Source organism: Haemaphysalis longicornis, unplaced genomic scaffold (assembly GCF_048455015.1).
Source record: "Haemaphysalis longicornis isolate Haplotype H1 unplaced genomic scaffold, Haemaphysalis longicornis Haplotype H1 scaffold_9, whole genome shotgun sequence".
NCBI lineage: Eukaryota > Metazoa > Arthropoda > Arachnida > Ixodida > Ixodidae > Haemaphysalis > Haemaphysalis longicornis.
Window position 1 is genome coordinate 28,682,987 of NW_027526460.1, and position 6,161 is coordinate 28,689,147.

The window sequence follows — 6,161 nt, forward strand, 5'->3', positions numbered from 1 at the left end:
CTTTACTGGGCGGGTGCCCTGCCATCAGCACTCACGCTCAATAAATGTTTATTCTCCTCCTCCTCCACCCAAAGGGTAGGAAATTATTTTGCTTGAATGCTGGCGTTTGCCTTGTTAAAGGCTGCATGCTGCGAGGAAGGTGGTGGGAAAATGAACAAAATGAAATCTAGCTCGTATCCATACCTTCATGCGCTGTATCGATGCTTCCCTTTTAATTTTCGTTTCGGAACACAAGCAGCAACTGAAGATGCATGCATCAACAGGAAGCTAAGTTATGTACAATGTACCTCTATGTTATGGTATGTTATGTGTAGCTCTAGCACAACGACCCAAAACTTTGTGAATGGTGGATGGGGAGCGAGTTTTCGCACTTGATCTCACCCCCACTGTTTTCTGTGCATGTGCCCTGTTGCTATAGCAACAGAGGCACCTCATCTGCTTCCAGGACGCCGTGGCACCAAATTCAAATGGGAAGGCGTGGTGCTGTAGCATGCCGCACCTTAAAACGTGCCATCGGCAGCGAGAACCGTCGTCGCCGCACATACGATCGCGATAAATAAATATGAACTTAAAGCGCGAGGAATTCGGCGCATTTACCTAAGCCTATAGCCGAATAGCTGATCTGACGATTCATGTCAAATTTCGATATGCGCTAGCTGTACTTAGGCTAATCGGCACTAGCATGAGAAGTTAATCTGATTAATCGACACACGTTAATCTATTAATTGATCGATTAATCGGTTGGTACCAAAAACTACATTTCCTTTAGTTTTAAGGCAATATATCGTCTGTGTAGGGTTGTCCATACGGCGTGGTGGACACTCTCGCATAGTAGATCTCGCTGGTATAAGGTGGTTGGAACGCATGTTTAGTGTCGCTATTTCTCAAAGAACCTATGTTCCCTCCAAATCGCCTTTTAACTTACATTCGAGAAATGACTTATTACCTACCGCACGTAATTCCAAGATGGTATACACCAGGACCTTCACATTTCTTAATAACACATGGGATGTGTGTAATTCTACTGAAACTTTTTACTACACCCTGTTGTTGACATCATTTCATCACGACCGTTTTCATGCTTTAGACTAGGGGCCTGTTACACCCCATACCAATTATTTTTTAGCTTCCTCACATCCATCCCAATTGTATTTTATTAACTGAAAGACCACTCACTTTGACCTGGCGCTCTTTGGCCTCAATGCCCTTGTGCCATAAACACATACATGGTTTTAACCTTTTGTAGCATTATTTTTCTGAAAACTTTCAATGTCTGAAACACCACACTATAATGTAGTGCAGTGTTTCACACTGCCCTACACTTTTAATAAAGCATGAAACACTACACTACTACACAATGAAACACAACACTGCACAATGAAACAATACACTACAATGTAGTGTAGTGTTTTGCACTACACTGCACTTTCAATAAAACACTACACAAACTTCGTGGACGCACTTCACCCCCCACTAGGGGCACTGAACACCAAGGCACCCCACACACAGTCTTACAAGTGGGACAAACAAAAAGGTCATACCAGCTCAAACACTACTCATTAACTGCATCTAGCAGCAATCACTTTCCCCACTGTGGGCACTCACACCAGGCACATCCAGTCCTACAAATGGGACCAACAAGAAAGTCCATGCGTGCCGAACACTACAGGTATTTCCAGTGTCGTCTAGCTTTCGTGCTTACGAAAGTACACGTAAGCATAGAAGTACCGATGCGCACTGCTGTTGGTACTGGGCGCACTATGGTTGTTTTAGCTGCACAGCAGTCCACCGCTTCGGAGTTTTCTTACACAACACTGGCTGATTAGCGTAAGTGACGTCTTATGTGACCCTGTTCGTCAAGGATACCCCGTCTTTCACAAAACAATTACGTTCTACAGTAACAAAAACAATCCAGGTGCAAATACGGTCAAAAACAAAGCAATGCGAACAATGGTCCATAAATGAGTGGTAGCGCCATCTGGGACGGCTGATGGCAAGCAAGGCTGCAGAGCTGAATGACACAGTTGAAGTTCATTTGAATACGCGCACCTATGACTTCATTGCTGACATCACGAAAACAAATGATTTGGCAGGAGAATCAAAATTTTAACATAAATTTATTAATTTCTCAGTGAATACGGCATCATTTGCTGCCAGACAAGCGCTGGGGGCACTACCAGACACGAAATCTTTTGAATAAAACAGACTTGTATTTTGTCTGTATGGCCCCTTGAAACCCAAACAACAACTCAGCCAACGAGTGGCCGTTTATTCACGGTGACACACGGCGACGTGTACACACAAGATTGGCTAGCTCCAATCGTGTGTCGCTCAACGACAACATCTATAATACGCTCTCAACACAGAGGTGCACCCAGTGCACGTGTGCTCTGAAGGATGGCACCACTGACACACCACAATGCTGGCTGCGGCGGCCGTCATCTGCTAGCAGGGAGTAGGCTCTTCTTTGAGCTACTGGAGCTGATCAGCACGTTCACCGGCCCGTTGTGCCAGTACTTTAAAAATTGCTAAAAAATGCACATTTCGAAATTCTCTCGTGGAATTCTAAGGCGGTGATAAGTGAAGGAAAAAGTCGGAGGCAGCTTTCTGCTCTTAGAACAGCCTAGCAGACGGCGGTTGTGCCAGTGCTCTCGCAGAGTTTGCCATGTCTCGACAGAACGGTAAACGCTCCCATGAAATTGATAAAAAAAATGGGCGGATGTACATTCCTGAGTTAATTCTCTAGCTATCCGCACTCATCGTCTTCTTTCACCATAGGTAACAATGCAAGACCTACCTCGAGGGCCTGTGACATGTGGACCGTGGTAGGATGAGTACGGCGCACGACGACGATATGAGCTCAAAGTGATGGTGGTGGTGGTTCATTGTCTTTCTAGTGGTGGTGAGGTAGCAGAAAGAGGCTCATACCCACTCAGGGGGATTGACCAGGAGATGGCTGCTTTACCGAAAGAAACTAGGTAGTTTTGGGGGGAAAAGAAAGATATTAGAATGTATTAGCGGTGGATGAATAGAGAAATAAAGGTTGGGAGATTATAGCCAGAAGATGAAAAAAACCCATGAAAATCAAGAAAAAGTACAACAAAGAGAGAATGTGGTACAGACGAAGCAGTGAGCAAGGCGCATGTAGGTTTGACAGGGGAACCCAACAGGGCCAAATGATAGCTAACACGGCAGGCGGCCTGATTCTAGAATGAATGAGTTTAACGCTCGGCAAAGATCCCCGTGGCAGAATCCCAGCACTTTCGCCCCAAATGATAAAATCAGTGCGGTAGACAGTGGGAGGTTTAGCCGATTACATGTGTCTTCTAAGTACCTTCGCCTTATAGAGGAGAACCGTTGGCAGGAGAAGAAATGGTCAATCGTTTCTGGTTCATTGCAGAATGCGCATATGTATTGGCAACGGAGCCAGATTACAGCGGTGTAAGTAAAAATTTAAATTTGGCACGCGGCCGAAAACGCAAGCTCGCGACTGGCTTATGCTACACTTCCATGAGTACCGGAGGTGCTCGAGCTCTGAGTCTTTGTAAATAGAATCAGGCATAGTTCTAAGTAAGCACAGCCTACGAAAGCGAGCCGAAGTGATGAAGTTAATGGGTGGCAGAACCTCCACTACTGGACCGCCCAATGCCATTTCCGCCAAGGCATCCGCCGCTTCATTAAGCCAGAGACCTGGCACCCAAACCAAATGAAGTTCTTGGAGGGAGGAAGGCGATAAAGAAGTAAGAGCTCAACGTAGGAGGGTGAGATTGTGGAAGTAATTAGTGCAGAGCAAACGGAAAATGAATCTGTGAGAATTATTGCCTGTTTTGTAGAAGAACCAAGCTTATTAATTAAGGGCCAAGACTATTGCGAGAAATTCTGCATGGAAAGAAGTGAGAAAGTTTGGCAACCGGAGGGAAAGGCCGGGAGAAAAAATACCCACGCCTGCCTTCTCCTTCCAGACAGAGGCATCAGTTGCAATAACGGCGTGGGAAGAGAAACCGTTCAGATGGTCCTGTAGAAGGCCTAGGATTCAGAGCGAGTAATTTAGCATTAGAGGGGAAAATTTCATGAAAAGAAATATTTAAAGGAGCCATGAAGAGAAAACACAAGTTTGGTTCATTCAAAAGATTGTCTCTTTAGAATCATACTGACACCACTTTTAATGTAAACTTCGCTCAAATAAGCTACATAATTAGGAAAAACGGGAATGGTCATGCGACCCACCAGCTCATTTCCCGCAACAGAACCTATGATGTCACATGAGCTAAGCTCTGCGACTGGCGAAGGCTGGCAGAAGCAGACGCAAATTAGGTAGAGCTTACAAACTAGACGAACGAGCGATTTGCGCTTAAATTTAGGGCACATTCTTTACAAAGCAATAAGAATGATGGGACAAACAGTGGAAGTTACGAAAGCACATGTAAACATAGAAGTACTGATGCGTTCTGCTGTACGTACTGCGCACAGCATGCTTGGTTTAGCTGCACAGCGACAGCACTACGGGGCTTGGGGTTGTCTCAGACGACACTGGCCGATTGACGCAAGCAACGGTGTCTTACGTGACCCCATTTGTCGAGCGAGCACTGTTTCAGGGAACGAATATTTTCTCCCAGAACAAAAACAAGCCAGGTTTAAATGCGGGCAAAAACAAACCAAACGCTTGCCACGGTATGGTGGCGCCATCTAGGTTACGGAACGTAAAGAAACGCGGGAACAAACCAACACCGCTGTACAGGGTGGAGACAACCTTTGAACGGTCCCGTGCCGCCGCAATTGGGCCAACGGGCTCAACGCATTATTCTTTTCGTTTCCCACGAGACCTAGCAACACGGAACAGACAATATGATTCAAACTTCTTCAGTAAATAGCGTTGCGGCGATAATTTTAGCGCGGTTTTGACACAATGACTTTCTTCGGCGGCGAGCGAGCAACCGAAAATGGCGGCGCCAGCGTATACGTGTCTCTACCCTGTACCGCGGATGCGTGAATGAAGGTACTCTATAGTTCATCTCACAACCTAGCTGCAGCACTGTGGAGGCTACATTGTTGTCCCCCTCAGGGCGCCTAACTCACCGCGAAGGAAGCGACAAAAGGCGCCGGGGCCGTGCGGTGCCACTTGCCGAGAGGGGAGAAGGGAGTGTCCTTTCAGGACCCCCTTCACAGCGGATTAGGCGCCCTCAGTGGGCACGCTATTGATAACAATGTAGCCTCCACAGTGCTGCAGCTAGCTTGTGAGATGAACTATAGGCTGCAGAGTGGTCGGTTCCTGTGATGTCATTTGGGACCACGAAAACGCACGATTGAGCGGGAAAATCAAAATTTTAACCTAAATTGTTTAATTTCTCAATGAATAAAGCACCGTTTGTATCCGGACAAGCGCTGGGGGCACTATAAAACACGAAATCTTTCGAATAAAACCAACTTGCATTTTCTCTTCATGGCTCCTTTAAGGACGAGACTCTATGAAGAACGTAAGCCGACAAGAGGGCCACTTTTAAAGGGTGGTCAAGTAGAGATTGTACAAAGGCCGCCTGTGGTTGTTTGAACCGCGGCCATGGACAACCGAAGAACGAATTCTGTTTGCGGCCTGGATATGGGCGATTCCATAACTCGAAAATATTCATCTATGGTGAGGGCATGCATTCGGGAGACTAATTGAGGAATTTGGGCATCCATGTGTCAAGTGGCACATAACGAAGAAGACCCAGACATAACCTTACAGCTTGTCTTTCGAGCATTATCAATGGACGACGTTTGTAGTGGAGACTTCCGGAGAATAGCACACAACCAAATTCTAGAATTGGCTGACATGCATTTTGTAAATAATTAGTGGTGTGTCACGACGCTCAATTTTCACCGTGGTCTCATGATTCGTCGGCACTTTCATTTATTATTCTTCTTCATTCTTGATAGTCTCTTTCTACAAAATTTAGCCCTGGCTGATTCCTCCTAGTGGGTAAGTTAAAAAAAACTTTGAGGGGATCATCATCATCATTGGTTTAATTTCAAAATTCGTATTGCGATCTTTTTATCCTTTTTATCATTTTTTATTAACCTTTTTGTTTTGTTGTGGGCATGGAGTTTCATAATTGGCCTTCTCGATTATCGATCGTCCTTCCAGTCCAAACACACTCCTTGGACTGCCCGCGGACCATCCA